The 15037-nt window shown below is 43.9% G+C and overlaps 1 long non-coding RNA gene across 1 annotated transcript in view; it reads right to left on the bottom strand.

Moving 5' to 3' along the window:
• The window catches only part of LOC115937563 (uncharacterized), a 101437-nt gene that overhangs the window by 67513 nt on the left and 18887 nt on the right, over positions 1-15037 (bottom strand). The window lies entirely within an intron of this gene.

Raw genomic sequence — 15037 nt, 5'->3', positions numbered from 1 at the left:
CTAAAACCCCACCCAAACAGCAAGACACTCAGCCAGGGGACACTTCTCTCCCCTCTTGCTAAATAAAAGAGGGAGGGGTTTCAAATTTTACTCCTTGCCAGAAACAATCATGAAAACAGAGTCACCGCATGCAGGAGGTTTGGAGCAGACCTTATATAACCCCCTGACACGCTCAGGGCGGCAGTAGCCCCTTTGGTCCCGCCTCCAGCCTTCCAGCTCCTTCTGAGGTCTCCAGTTGAGGGGTTTGTTGATGAAGTACATCTGCTGGGCTCTTGAGGGCACAGGGAATGGGAAGAGCCAATGTTCATCACATCCCCTCCCTGGGCTCGGGGCAGAAGAGGTGCCCTGATGGAAAGAGGTGGGGACTGGTTGGGATTATAGCTGGGGGAGCGCTTGGTGAGGAAGAGGAGCTATTCCAGGTCTCTGTGAGGGGATCCGGTAAATGGCAGTGCACTCCCCCCCCATCTCACTAGGCACATCTGCTTAGACAGCTGTATTCTACCTTCCAAGACAGCGGTAATAACAGAAAGGAATTAAAACCAAAAAGACTAATGTTCCAAAAGCCCTACTGTGTGCCAGGCACAGAGCCAAAATTATTTCAATGAATCCTCTACAGCCCTATGAAGTAGGTCTCAAAGTTATCACTTACAGAGGCTCAGCCACACTGAACCTGACATAGTCGTTGGATCTGGATTTGAACCCTGGCTCTGTCATTTACTAGGCGGTTGAATCAAAAATGGCTCGAATATCAAGGATTCCATATGGGATAAGCTAATAGTTGTATGGTCACTGAATTTCTCTGGGCCTTAGTTTCTGCGTCATTCAAGTGGAGATTTGTCAGGCTGTGTGGTCATCACATGACAATGTATTAACAACCTTTAGCACACTGTTTTGCACACATGTTAAGAACTACATAAACGTAGGCTACAATGATCATCAGTATTTTGCTGGCTGCAGAAGAAAACCGTACAAGCCCAGATAGGGTCACTTGTTATCAAGGAGAAGATTCTGCAGGTGAAGACAGTTTTTGAATCCTGTTGCCAGCCCCTTGCCCAGCCAAGGCCCCGAGAAGGATCTAGACCAGTCTGTCCAATAGAACTTTCTATAATGATGGGAATGTTTTGTGCTAATACAAAACAGCCGGTGTGACTGTTGAGCACTTGAAATGTGGCTAGTGTGATTCAGAAACGAAATTTTTTAATGTAATTTCACTTAAAATTTATTTTTTCAAAGATTTTATTTTTAAGTCATCTCTCCACCCAGCGTGGTGCTCACACTCACAACCCCCAGCATCAAGAGTCACATGCTCTATGGACTGAGCCACCGGATGCCCCTCATTTCATTTAAACTGTAAACGGCCACACGTGGCTACAGTCTGCCGTGTTGGGCAATGCAGTCATAGACTTTTTTCTGCCCTCAGGGGGTGATCCGCTCTGAGGTCGTAAGGGGTGTTTGGCTTTTGAGAGGGGTGTGGGCCTGAGAAAAGAAGAAAATGTGACAGTCCCCTATTCTGGCTCAGAGTTGGGATGGGTTTCCAAGACAACAAGGACAGCATTGGAAGTAGAAGCCGTCAATCTGACCAGTGGCCTGGAAGGGCCTCCTTTGTTGAAGAGCAAAGAAGAGAAATCTACCAAAGCATGCACAACAGAAAGAGCTCTCAAAGGACCATGTCTATCACTTAAGTGGGTCCCAAGCTTCACCCTGAGGGACTTTTGGGCTCCTTCACTGGGGCCAGCCCAAGACCATAGACCATCTCCTTCAACTTCTAACCCAAACTAGATCAAAAACACCTCCCTTATTTTACCTCAGCTTCAAGGATATGAGCAGACATGCTCACAAGACACCTTAAGAATAAGGGAAAATATTAAATTATCACCTAAAAACAACCATGTTCCCCAAGAGTCTAGGTCCAGGAAAGTAGGTTTAAGTTTTGCTGAGCCTCAAATTCGCTTCCCTCAGGCCGATGCCCTGCCCCCCACCAAATCAACATGAAGGCGGTTCCCTGTCTCAGTCCTCCCACTTTCCCCCCTGCCCCGTTCAAATCTGATGGGACTTTACAACTCATGAGTATTCTACCTTACGTGTCTATTCTTGTGTGCTGGGCCTTCTCCGTTTGTTCTTCTAGATTCATTATTCGCCCTTCTCTGCCTCCAAGAGGTCTGTCTCCTGTGCCTGTACCCCCCAGGCCCCCTTGCCCTCTCGTAGGATATCAGCAGATGAGATGAGAGAACATTCTGGGCATTACTCCCCACGCTGTGTGTGTGTGTGCCAGGATTGTGGGCAGCATCGGAGTTCCTATAGCCAGCCATCGGGTGAAACAGCTCTTCTGTCTGGCCACAGCACTCACGGGTTCCAGGAACACCTTCCCCTCCAGTTGTGCCTTCAGGCCTACAAGTGCTAATGGCCTCTTGCTGTTGCTTGTCACTGAGTGTCTCACCATTCCCTGTTGGTCCCCTTAATCCTCAACACACCTCTGTAAATAGAATATTCTCTCTTTGAAAAACCTTCCGAGTGTGCCAGCTATTTCCCATTGGAATCCTGATTAGTGTCTCTTGCGAAAAATATATTGCTGTATTCTTCCAGTCACTACTGAAAAGATGAGGTATTTTAATCGGAGGATTCATGCCTCCCCAGCATATCACTCCAGACTGAGAAACACAGCCCTTGGTTTTATAGACGAGGAGCATGTCTAGCTCACAGTTGTTTGGTAGGGCAGTGATGATTGGCAGCCTTAAGTGCCAATAAATGATTCATGCTTCCTGCCAAAGGCCTCCAGCTCTGCTCTCCTTAGGAGTTTTCAATGACAATCTGTGGAGCTCCCTGCCCCAGCCCCATCCCATACATACTAATGGATTTTCATGACTACATGATGAAACACTGTGCATAAAATAAATGGGAATATATGCACCTAGAAACTAGGATTTTGGTGCCCTCTGAAGACATCAAGAAATCATGTTGGCCAGGCTCCTATCTTTATTCCAGTAAGGTTTTATTAAGCTCGTTTTGTAAGTGATAGAACTGAAACCCAGAGAAGCTAAGAAAAATGCCCAGAGATGGCAAACATCTGTTTGCCCTGCTGCCACTCCCTTTCTATGCCCACAGCAGACATTCTTAATCACATTACTCCATCCCATTAGAGAATTTTCTCATCACGGTTGTCTAGCAGCCAACTCAGATCTGTCAGAGCTGACACTCAAGACCTATTTGCCATCCTAGCATGTGCTCAGATTTCAAAAATTAAGAAATCCGTCTCTATAGCCTCCTAATGCACTCTTCTTTTTGAAGGATTTCCCTAGAAATCCAGAAAAACTGCAGACCATGCTCATGCTGTCCTTAATACTATTAAGCCTTTGTAAATGAAACTCTGAGTCCCCGTTTCCTCATTATAATATGGAGATTATTAAGACCTTCTTGGGAGGATTAACTGCTATTTGAATGAAAAGCACCCTTCACAACACCTATCCTACAGTAGGTGCTCGGTGTATAGTAGGTTTTATTATTCATTTTGTATAAACAGAATGTCAATGATGTTCATCAGCCAGAGCATGCCCTTCTGTGGTGATTATTAGTGTCCACGGTCATTGGGCTGTCCACAAAGGCTTTAGTTCTCCTTGAATATGTGCATGGTAGATTGCATTCCTCCACCATTTTTGACTTACATGTGGCCAAGTGGCTTGCCCTGGCCAAACCAATGTGAGCAAAAGAGATGCGTGTTACTTCTGCATAGAAGTGTTTAGTTACCAATCCTCCTTTCTTCTGTGTTGGTAATTGTGAAAACAGATGTCAAGATGAAACGTCCATCTGCCAAGGCCTGTGAATGACAACAATGAGCAAAACTCCAAGTTGACCCCATTGGACATGTGGTTTAAGAGAAATATACTTTCACTGGGTAAAGCCACAGATTTTGGACTTGTTTCTTTCTGTAGCCATAACTTCATCCATTTGGTGAATACTTGCTTTTGTATCAAGGTTCCAGGGAAGCTGAGACTTCATCTAACACTAGAGAAGTGACTTGAAATATTCATGTCTCTTAAATGTTCATGTCCCCCAAAGTCATTTTCTTACTCTCCTATGAATTGCTGGATAATAAGTCCACTTAAAATGTATCAGTGTGCCGAGCATCGTTCTGAGTACGCTATATGAGTTAACGTGCACATTTTGCACAATGTCTGTCCCATAATAAATATCCAAACTCACGTTATTATTAACTCACGTTAATAACCGTGTCACCATGGTCATCTCCAGTCCTTATGACCACCCAGTGAGGTAGGGACTGGTATCTCCACTTGACAGAAAGGAAACTACGGCACAAAGCAGCTGAGCCATATTTGACAAGGTTTCAAAGGTAGAAAATAAATGCAACAAGGATTTGAATTCAAGTATTTCCACACTGCTCTATACACTGCCCACTGAAGACCACCAAATTGTTTGCACTGCACTTTCCTGACACCCCTGCTTCCCACCGGTGGGGTGGGTACTCCACCATCAGACCTGTCCCTTGGTTCTACCAATTGCAACTATTGTAGGTTAATTCACTGAAGATATAGAGAAACTGGCCTCCCCTTGGTCAACTCATGCATGGAAATTAAAACCTGGCGTTCAGAAAAGAATTGTTTTTCTACCAGCTTCAGAATTCACTATCAAGAGGGGTTTCTCCCTCCCTCTTCCTTCAAACTCCTTTGAAATCTTTAGGCTGTCACTTACTTCTATTTCAGATGTAGCACAGGGCAAGGGACCAGTGAGATGTTTGCCCTGTCCTGCCCATCCCCCTACAGCTGAGGCCAAAGAGGGAGGCAGAGAGAGAACCCAAACACGGACAGACCTACCAACCCACCTCCACTCACTACATCTTCCTTCAGGCCATTTATTTCATTAAAGCACAGGATGCTCAAGGGAACCTCAGGAAAGGGGACAATTTCATTTTCCCCACACCTTGGAAATTAAAATTATTTCCAAAAAATAATTTGCTTTGTTCTTCAAATAAGCTAAGGAGAGGAGAAAAGGGGTCAAGGAGTGAGAAGAAATTGAGAGGCAGGAAGAAATGGAGGGAGGGAGGGAGGGTGGGAAGGAAAATAGATATATAAAACGGGAAGAGAGGGAGATTAAGATGGGAAGGAAGAGAATGAAGAATGAGAACAGAGTAGAGTAGCAATAATACTGTTTCATGGTTTCACGAGATCAGCAACCCATCTAAATTTTCATCTTTTTTCAAAATTTTAATTGATACTATATTGCCTGCCAATGACTCATACCTAGGTGTTCGATGGGGTTCCCTTCCCTGAGCTCCCACCCACACCCTCAGAAAAGGCTCAATCTCTCTCACAGTCTAGTTCATAACTGTGGTTTATCTTGAAAGAACACAGAATAATGGAAAGGAGGAACTTTCTAGTCCAATAGAACTAGGTTCAAAATGCAGCCCTAGCATATCTTTTTCAGCAACAAACTTGGATTACCATGCATGTGCCAAGCACTGTTCTAGACAGTGGGCTATAGTGAACTAGATTCTCTGCCCTCATAAAGCTTCCATCCCAGAGAAATAAATAAAAAGGAAAATGGACAGTATTTGAGAGATAAGTACATTGAGACAAATAATGCATAGAAAACAACAATATTAGGGGAGGGGCACTTTTAAATGAATGATCCTGGCAAAGGAGGATGCTGGGGCAAAGCCCTGAAGGAGTAGAGGAGTGAACCCTGCAGGTATTTGGGGGGAAGAGCAAACTCCAAGTACAAACACCCTGGGTCAAGAGCATACTTAGTGGGGGCATAAGGCTCAATGGATTGTAGGTCCTGCTGCTGTAGAAGTCTCGTAGCTCAGACACAAAAGTGAACTAGAAAAATAGGAAGTGATGAACAAAAAGTAGGAAATTTGAAATTGACTTTAAGGTACAGCTTTAGTTCCCTTAGCGACATGTTCTAGAGTAAAATCATGTGCATGGGACCTGAAGTAGAAGATAAAGCTATTAAAGGAACCCGGAAACAAGGGCATTGGAAGTGTAGGTGTTAACGTCACCAAGAAATGGACGAGAGTGGTGCTGAAGAGAGTAAGGGGGACCTGGGTCCTACTCTTCAAGGAATTAGAGGGAGGGCCTGGAGATCTCTAGAGGATTGTGGTAAGAAGGGGGTCTGATGATTAGCAATTCAAATCTGGTTTGGAGGAGAATGATCTGGAGGCAGCAGAAAGGAGCAACGAGGACACCTATCTTACTCCAGGGCCCCTAGGTAAGGGCTGTTGGAATGGAAACACCACTACCATCACTGCTTGAGAGGACTGCAAGGAACAGGGTCCTCAGGGGAGAGCCAGATATCAGTGAACATCATGATGTCACTGGGAATACAACGGGTACTTAACGTGCAGGTGGACAAAGGACACTAAACAATCTACATGGCATGGGATACCCCATAGCTCATTGGCCCATCCAATGGTGTCTCCATTACAAAACGTGTAATACATTTAGGAAGTGAGTACATTCAAAATTCAAGGAAGAGATGAAGGTATAGGGGGAATTACTGACGACTGATGCTAGTTCCAAGACCCCCAGTGGAAGGGTTGTAGAACTTGGGAAGGGTGGCAGTTGGGTCGGAATAAGGTGTGTCAGAATAAAAGTCCAGGTGCTGATCCTGGAGGCCTAGGCTTCATATGGTAACTCTCATAAACATGGACGAAGAGGCAGTGAGATGGTCTTGCTGGTCTCAGGGCAGGTGCTGGTGGTGGTGGTGAAGCTTTGGTATAGAAGGTGGGAGGGACATGAAGTCCTGGATCCACCATGCACTCATACTGATGGGAGCATGGAGGGGGGGTAAGAGAGAATCTAATCTGTAACACCCAGTGGTTAGAATTTCCTCTTGGCCTTGGAGACTAGGGGAAGGATTCCAAACTCTTCTTGACTCCTGCCACAGTCTAAGCTCTGTGTCCTTGGGCAAGTTACTTAACCTTGCTGAGCGAGTTTCATAATCCATAAAGTGGCCCAGTAATACCTGTCTCACAGGGTTGTTGCAAGGCTTAAAATTAGACAACGTCCAGAAAACATCTCGAAGATAGAGTCCAGCATGTGATGGGTGCTCATTGTTATCAGGACCATGGCCTGTGGCTCAGGTTACACATATCTAACTTCAGATCCTGACTCAGCCTCTCACTAAGGATATGACCTGGGGCTAGTTATTTAACCTGCCTGAGTCTTAGTTTCTTGCATGTAAGATTGGGAGAATAATACCAGGTATGTTGGTCTCCTGTAAGGAATAAATGGAAGGATAATGTAAAGAGCTGTGAAGTTTTGCCTTCTCCTTGCCAGAAGAGACCCCAAAGCATAAGAAAGCAATTTCCTCCTTTTCACCCCTATTTTTCAAGTGAATCACCAGGCCTCTGTATTCTGGGCTCCCCTGTCCCAGGGAGAATTAGGAACTTCTTAAGCTGCTGTCAGTGCTACTACTCAGGCCTTTGTTTGGGAGGCTGGAGCACACGAAGGGGTAAGGTGGGATCATAATGAACTGGAGGGCAACAGAGACCGGAGTTTGAGGTTGACTTTGAGCTATGAGGAGCCCAAATGCAGGAGAAGAGATGTGAATTTCCTGAGATGGGGGACAGAAGCAGCCTGGGGTCTGCAAGGAGAGGACAGAGGCCCAGATGGCTCCTAAGGCAGATGTGGGGAGGTATGGGACTGCTCCTGGGATAGAACCCTCAGTCTTCACTTCTCCTTCCAGCCCCACCACACTGGTGGACATTTCGGCAGCCTGGAAGTCAAGGGCACCCTGTTATGTGTAGAACAAGCATGCTGCCTATTTTTTCCCATCTTGTTCTTGGCTCAGAGTATAGCAGGCCACCTGCTCCAGATGCCATTAGATAGCTATGGAGTCAAGGTCGTTCTGCACACAGGTGGCCCTGGAGGTTGCTTCACCCTTTCAGCATGGGGTGGGGCAGCTGCCTTGCCAAATGTCATGGGTGGCACCCTGCCTCTATGGTGTCCTACTTCAGTTTGCCCTCAACCCAGCCTCCAAATTTCAAACTCTTGCTTTCCACTCCTTCCTTGGTGCCTTAGAATCAATCATCCAGGTAAAACTCACTGAGGATTAGTTTTTCCCCCTGTAAAATGGGAAGAACTCCTATGGCATAGGATTGCTGTGACTCATATGGATAATACAAACCCTTGAAATGGATGTGGCAATTAGCAGATGCTAAATGAATGGCAGAGGTGGCTGTGGGTAGTAGAACTAGTAGAACTAGTAGTAATAGTAATTCTACTACAACAACAGGTAAAGTGTCAGCTGGCCCAGATTTAACCAGTCTCACAGTCCTTGGTATTCTGCTCCCAGCTTTGCCAGAGACTCTACCCTGGGTGACCTTGGGTTAACACCACAACTCTCTGCCTTTGTTTTCCTATCTGTCAAATGGGGAGAGTTCCATCTATTTCAGAAAATGCCCTTGCAGGTTTAAGGGTTCTTAGAGAACATCTGGTCCCATCTTTTCTCCTCTGACCCCCATTTTACAGAGGCAAAATTTGAGGCCAAGAATATAAGGCAGCCTGCCTAATTCATGAACTGAACACTATTTCCAAATCCACATGAGCTTGGTTTATCTTTGCTTTGTTTTGTTTCCTAGTATGGATTTTGTTTCCTGGTATGGAGGATTGGGGTTGGGGAAAAGGCAAGCTATCTGGAAATGCAGCATTCTCTTTCCTTGAGAGGCTTTTGATTTATTGGGAAAACAAGATAAACCCACGCAAAAATAAAAATAAAAATACAAAAAACTCCAATACCAAAGTTTAAAAATGAGATAACATATGAGAAGTTCTCTGAAAAATCTAAGGTATTTGTATAGACAAATTGTGGTAGTCTAACTACAAGATGGCTCAGTGACCCCACTTCTGGCTACTCACACCCTTGCATAGACTCATCCCACATGGTACCAGGGCTCATCTTGGTGATCAATAGACTATAGCAGAAGTAATGGTAGGTTGCACCAGAACTTAGGTAACAGAAGGCTGCAGCTTCCATCTTGGGATCTCTCTGAACCACTTGCTCTCGAGGAAGCCAACTGCCATGTCATGAGGACATTCAGATAGTGATAGAGAAGCCTACATGGGTGAGGTCTCCAGTCAACAGCCAGAGAATAACTAAGTCCTACTAATAATCCCACCCTAGCAGTGAGCAGATCCACCAGCCCTCGGTGCACACCCAGGTGACAGCTTGACAGCAACCTCGTGAGAGGTCCTATGCCAGAACCCCCATCTTGCCTGGGTTCCTGTGCCACAGGAACTATGAAATCATACATACATGTTGTTTCAAGCTGTTAAATTTGGGATAATTTGTTATGCAGCAATAGATTGCTAATACATAAGCACAGACCATCATCATTCTCCATAGAGTACCTACTGTGTACCAGCCCAGTGCTCCCAAGTGCTACTTCAATAAGTATCAAAGACCTCAAGACAGAAGGTCCAGCTAGGAATTACGACAGCATTGCACTGAGCCTGCCCTTGGATTGGTCCCTTGGGAAAAGGTGGACTACACTGATGGAAAGAAAGCAGATTTCCCAAGAGAGCTTATCAAAGGAAGGCCATGGTTTCTTCCCCTAAGTGAGATCACAAGGTTCATACGTGTGCCTGTATGTGAAAGAAAACGATACATGAATATCATGATGGGGCAGGGCTCTAAGACAGGACTGCCTTCCACATGGCCCTTAGAAGGAGGCAGATTTTTTTTTTTTTGAAGATTTTATTTATTTATTTGACAGAGAGGGACACAGTGAGAGAGGGAACACAAGCAGGGGGAGTAGAAGAGGGAGAAGCAGGCTTCCTGTAGAGCAGGGAGCCCGATGCGGGGCTCGATCCCAGGACCCTGGGATCACGACCTGAGCCGAAGTCAGACACTTAACAACTGAGCCACCCAGGCGCCCCAGAAGGAGGCAGATTCTAAAAGGTTCCCAAACAGGTAGAAATAAAATAGCTTCTGTGGAGTAGAACCTTTAGCTGCTCCCATGGAAAAGTCTGGCTGCTTCTGTGAACTAGTTTTGAGTTCTACCTACATCACTTAGGTCACTTGCCCATCCCCAAAATGGGAATGGAATCTTTTCTACCATCTCAAAAGGATGCAGTAAAGGTGAGACAAGAAAACGCCTTGCAAACTATAAAACAGTGAATATGATAATGACAACAAAGTGAGATCTTGTATATATAGACCCCAAAACAGGGCCTGGCTCACCGTATCGAGGTAACAAATGGTAGTGTGTTTTCCTATTTATAGGCTCACCTCCAGAAAAAAAGAGCAAGTAAAATCATGGTGGCAGGTGTTTTCTGACTGTGTGTGCCCAGTTGTCCCTTTCCTCCCAGGAAGCCATCCATGCCCTGAAGCATCCCCACACGTCCCATCCCTCCTCCACCCAAGACTCACCCAGTGGAAAGCTGAGGCCTCTCTGCAGCTCCACTGTGCTGAGAACAGGCAGGATTTGGATCAGTAAAGAAGGGAGCCACAGGGCAAGGGAGGGTTTGACAACTTTCTCTCCCTAGGATCTGAGGAGGCTCAGACTGCCTAAAGGCATGGGATGGAGTGATAAGGACCAGGAAGACAGAATGGGTAGGAAAAGAAATGCAAAGTTTCCTTTTATCCCTCTGCCTAAGGCCTGGGTACAGATTTCCATTTCCAACTCCAGGATCAGTGGGTCAAAGCAATATACATCTGCACACAGGTGTGCTTGCTTGCCTTGCAAGAACAGGAGTTGAAGTCTATTACAGGTTGAACTAACTGCGTCCTCCCAAAAGGTGTTGAAGTCTTTACGCCGAGAGTCTGTGACTGTCAGAGAGAGAGGACAGTCTTCTGTTTGCATTTAAAGTTTTCCAAGGATGGAATGGTTGGGCTGATTCCAAGTGTGCATTTTAGCACATCTCTACAGTCAGAGAATTTGAGTTTTGTGTATCTGCTTGTTATGGTTTCCCTAGGGGTGAGTGGAGGATACAAGTTAGTAGGTACATTTCTCCAGCCAAGACACTGTGTTCCAGACACACAGCTCTCTTTGGATATGCCTGTCTAGCTCCAAAGCTCAAGTCTAGACTGTCTGTCTTCAAGAAAAATGAATGGATTTTTTTTTTTTTTTTTTTTTGGTGTAAGTGTACCCACATATGTATATGGGGAGAGGAAGATTTTCTCTTATTTGATCATTGGACGGTGGGCAGTTGATAATGACTCTATTCTCTGCCAAGTTCTTGGTGTACAGAATTTTGCCGTGCAGATTTTAAATCCATACAATATGTCAGGAAAAACAGTGAAAAAATTTTTTAAAGGGCAAAAAGATGATTAAGTGTCCTTTCGAAACAATGTTAGGTATTTAGAGGAACTCTCCAGGGTTATCTGATTCTGAAGAGGTCTGTACCTTTCATTGACTATTTTGCAATTCTGTAGAGCTAGAAGCTAACTTCTGGAGGTCTAACAGGATGCAAATGATCCTTGTTTATAGAAATGCAAACATTTGGAGATGAAAATACAATGGATTATTACCTTATGGATACTCAACACTTGTATCTTTTTGTAGCATATTTTGGTAACATTTCATTCTCTAAAGAAAAAAAATAAGCCCCCTTCCTTTTCTTTGAAGGGCAAAATATTTATTTTCCTTCAAGGAATGGGAAGGGGGCCTTGAGATACATTGCCAGCTAAGCAAGGAAATCAGAGTCACAGAGGAAAGGTGGAGTTGAGTCTTATCTCAGAATAGGTGAGAACAGGGTGGTCCTTTACAGGTAGCCTTTACCAGGAACACAGGTCTCAGGTAAAATTCAACACTGTCAAAAAAAAAAAAAAATTCAACACTGTCAATATTATACAGTAGAATGAAGCAGTAAAGGGAAACCTCTATCTCTTACTTTAAAATTACAAAAATACCCAAACTTTGGACCTAACATAGCTAGAGAACTATCATAATACAAACTGATCTTTATCAGAAGAAGTTCTTCTTTGACAGGCAAAAGATTTAAAAATACCTATATCATGAATTTAGAGTCACTTTATATTGATATTTTTCCCATAAATTTGGAAGTCCTTTGATATAAAGTGTACCCAAAGTATTAATTGGCCAGTATCTTTTATAGCACATGACATATATAAAGCTAAAGAGAAGTACTTGGAATTTTTCAAATTTTGAATTGATTTTTGATATAGTTAGAGAGGTCTTGTATTTTAGGAGCAATTCTCTGCTTAACTCCAGATCTTTTACCTTTTGTAAAATGTTTTTAGGCTTCTCCTAATTTTTAAACAAAGTTTCCATAACTGAATTGTTTTTTTTTTTTTAAATCATTTCTCCATGTAAAAATATTTGTAAAGTCTCCACCAAAAACTATTAGAATAAATGAATTCATTGAAGTTGCAGGATACAAAATTAATATACAGAAATCTGTTGCTTTCTATACACTAATAACAAACTAGCAACAAGCGTAATTAAGAAAATAATCCCATTACAACTGCATCCAAAAGAATAAAATAACTATGAATAAATTTAACCAAGGAGGTAAAAGATCTTTATTCTGAAAACTGTAAGACACTGAAGAAAATACTTGAAGATGACACAGATAAGTTGAAAGATATTCCATGCCCATGGATTAGAAGGATTAATATTGTTAAAATGTCCACACTAATCTATAGATTCAACGCAATCCCTATTAAAACACCAATTGGGGCACGTGGGTGGTGCAGTCAGTTTAGCATCCACCTCTTGGTTTCGATTCAAGCTGTGATCTCAGGGTCGTGAGACTGAGCCCTGCGTTGGGCCCCGTACTCAGCATGGAGTCTCCTTGAGTTTCTCTCTCCCTCTCCCTCTGCCCCACCCCGCTGTGTGCGCTCTAAAATAAATAAATCTTAGGGTAAAAAAAAAAACCACAATAGTATTTTTCACAGACCTAGAATACTAAAATATGTATGAAACCACAAAAGATCCCAAATAGCCAAATCCACCTTGAAAAAGAAGAACAAAGCGGGAGCTGTCATGTTCCCTGATTTCAGGTTATACTATAAAGCAGCAGTAAGCCAAACAGGCACAAAACTAGATCAATGGAACAGAACAGAGAGCCCAGAAACAAACCCAAGCTATATGATCAGTTCATCTACAACAGAGAAGGCAAGAATATATAGTGGGGGGTAAGAGTCTCTGTAATAAATGGTGCTGGGAAAAGTGGACAGCTACGTGCACAAGAATGGAGTTACTCCCATGGGAGTAACAGCGAGGCATGGTTGGGCAGGGGCTGCACACACAGTGCATTTGGGTCAGGTTGAGAAAGCCAGGGTGGCAAGGAAACCTGCTTGACTTTATTCTCAAAGGAGGTATTTTTCTTACGCTACATTATGAAAACAGTTTCCTTTTGACTTAGAGACTATTTAACAAGGCTGTCTGCTAGTCAAACACCGAAAAGCGTGTTTGGAAAGCTGTTGGTGTCTTTGCTCACAAGATGTGCAGAAATCCAAGCAACCCAAAGAACCGTCCCCCTTGTGGTCACGACACACGTCTAAATATGCCAACATATGTACTCTCATGTACACTTACCCTATCATTATCACAAATAAGAAAATTGACAATGATTCCATAACTTCCTAATTCCAACAAGTCATTAATATCAAGCCTATATTAAAACTTCTCCAATTACCCCAATAATCTATTTTATGGATTTAAAAAAAAGAACTGCAAACCAGAAACCTTTCCAGTTTAACAACTACATTTGGTTGTTTTGTTTCTTCAGTATCTCTGTGGGGTACAGCCCCCCCCTTTTTTTTTTTACCAAAAAAAAAAAAAAAGCCTCACATTCTGAATTTGATCACTTTCCTATAAGATCATTTAACCTGCTCCTCCCCCTTATATATTTCTGGTAAGTTAGAAATGGAGTCTAGAAATAGATCAGATTCAGATTAATCTATTTGGGGAAAAATACTTCATATGTGATGTTTATTTTAAATGCAGTGAGAACGCATCAGATCAGGAAGCACATGTCAGGTTGTCTTGCTACTAATGATATTAACTGACTACTTGGATAAGATGACAACTGCTTGGGTTAGCCTGGTGGTGGGTATTGAGGAGGGCACTTTCTGCATGGAGCACTGGGTGTTATGCACAAACAATGAATCATGGAACACTTCATCTAAAACTAATGATGTAATGTATGGGGATTAACATAAGAATAAAAAAAAAAAAGATGACAACTGCACGATCTCTCCTGCAAAGCTACCATTTTCCCTTAGAAACCTGTAAGGAATCTGAGATGTAATCCTTTTGGCATCAAGAAAATCACCTATTCCCCTAACATCTATTGATGTTTAGTATCTACTGATGATCTGTCCCTGAATGAATTCTGACACTGGGGTTAGGCTTTGCTACTAATTATCAAAGCCAAGTTTTTAAAAATAAAAGAATGGAAGAATGAAAAGAAGAGATGGAAGAATCAGCAACAAGTCTCTCTTCCTATAAAAATGCCAGCCTTTTAAAATTGATTGCTGTAGAGATTTTGGGGAGAGGAGCAAGATGGCGGAGGAGTAGGAGACCTGGATTTCGTCTGGTCTCAGGAATTCAGCTGGATAGGGATCAAACCATTCTGAACACCTACAAACTCAACAGGAGATCAAAGAAAAGAATAGCAACAACTCTCTGAACAGAAAAGCGACCACTTTCTGGAAGGTAGGACGAGCGGAGAAGTGAATCCGAGGCGATATCCAGGAGGATAGACGGCGGGGGAGGGGGCCTTCGTAGGCCGCTTCTGGCAAGTGATAGAGCCGCGGGGCACAGAATCGGAACTTTTAGAAGTCGGCTCGGCTGAGGGACGTCACTCCGGTGGCTAAGCGGGGGGTGGAACCCTCGCGGGACAGTGTGGTCTCAGGACCCTCGGGGTCACAGAAAGACCGGGGGTGTCTGAGTGTGGCAGAGCTCCCAGGGATCGGAGCGGGGAAGCCAGCTGCAGAGACGGAGCCGAGGAGCGGGCTCTCAGCTTGGGGTTGCCATAAACCGTGATCCGCGGCACAGTCGGGCCACTGCTCCTCCAGCAGGGACCCAACAAGCGGCAGATCTGGGGAGACT

This window comes from Leptonychotes weddellii, chromosome 14 (genome assembly GCF_054177405.1).
Source record: "Leptonychotes weddellii isolate Sample4059 chromosome 14, ASM5417740v2, whole genome shotgun sequence".
NCBI classification, from domain to species: domain Eukaryota; kingdom Metazoa; phylum Chordata; class Mammalia; order Carnivora; family Phocidae; genus Leptonychotes; species Leptonychotes weddellii.
Note: the sequence above shows the minus strand (reverse complement) of the source record. Positions and strands in the feature narration are given on the sequence as shown.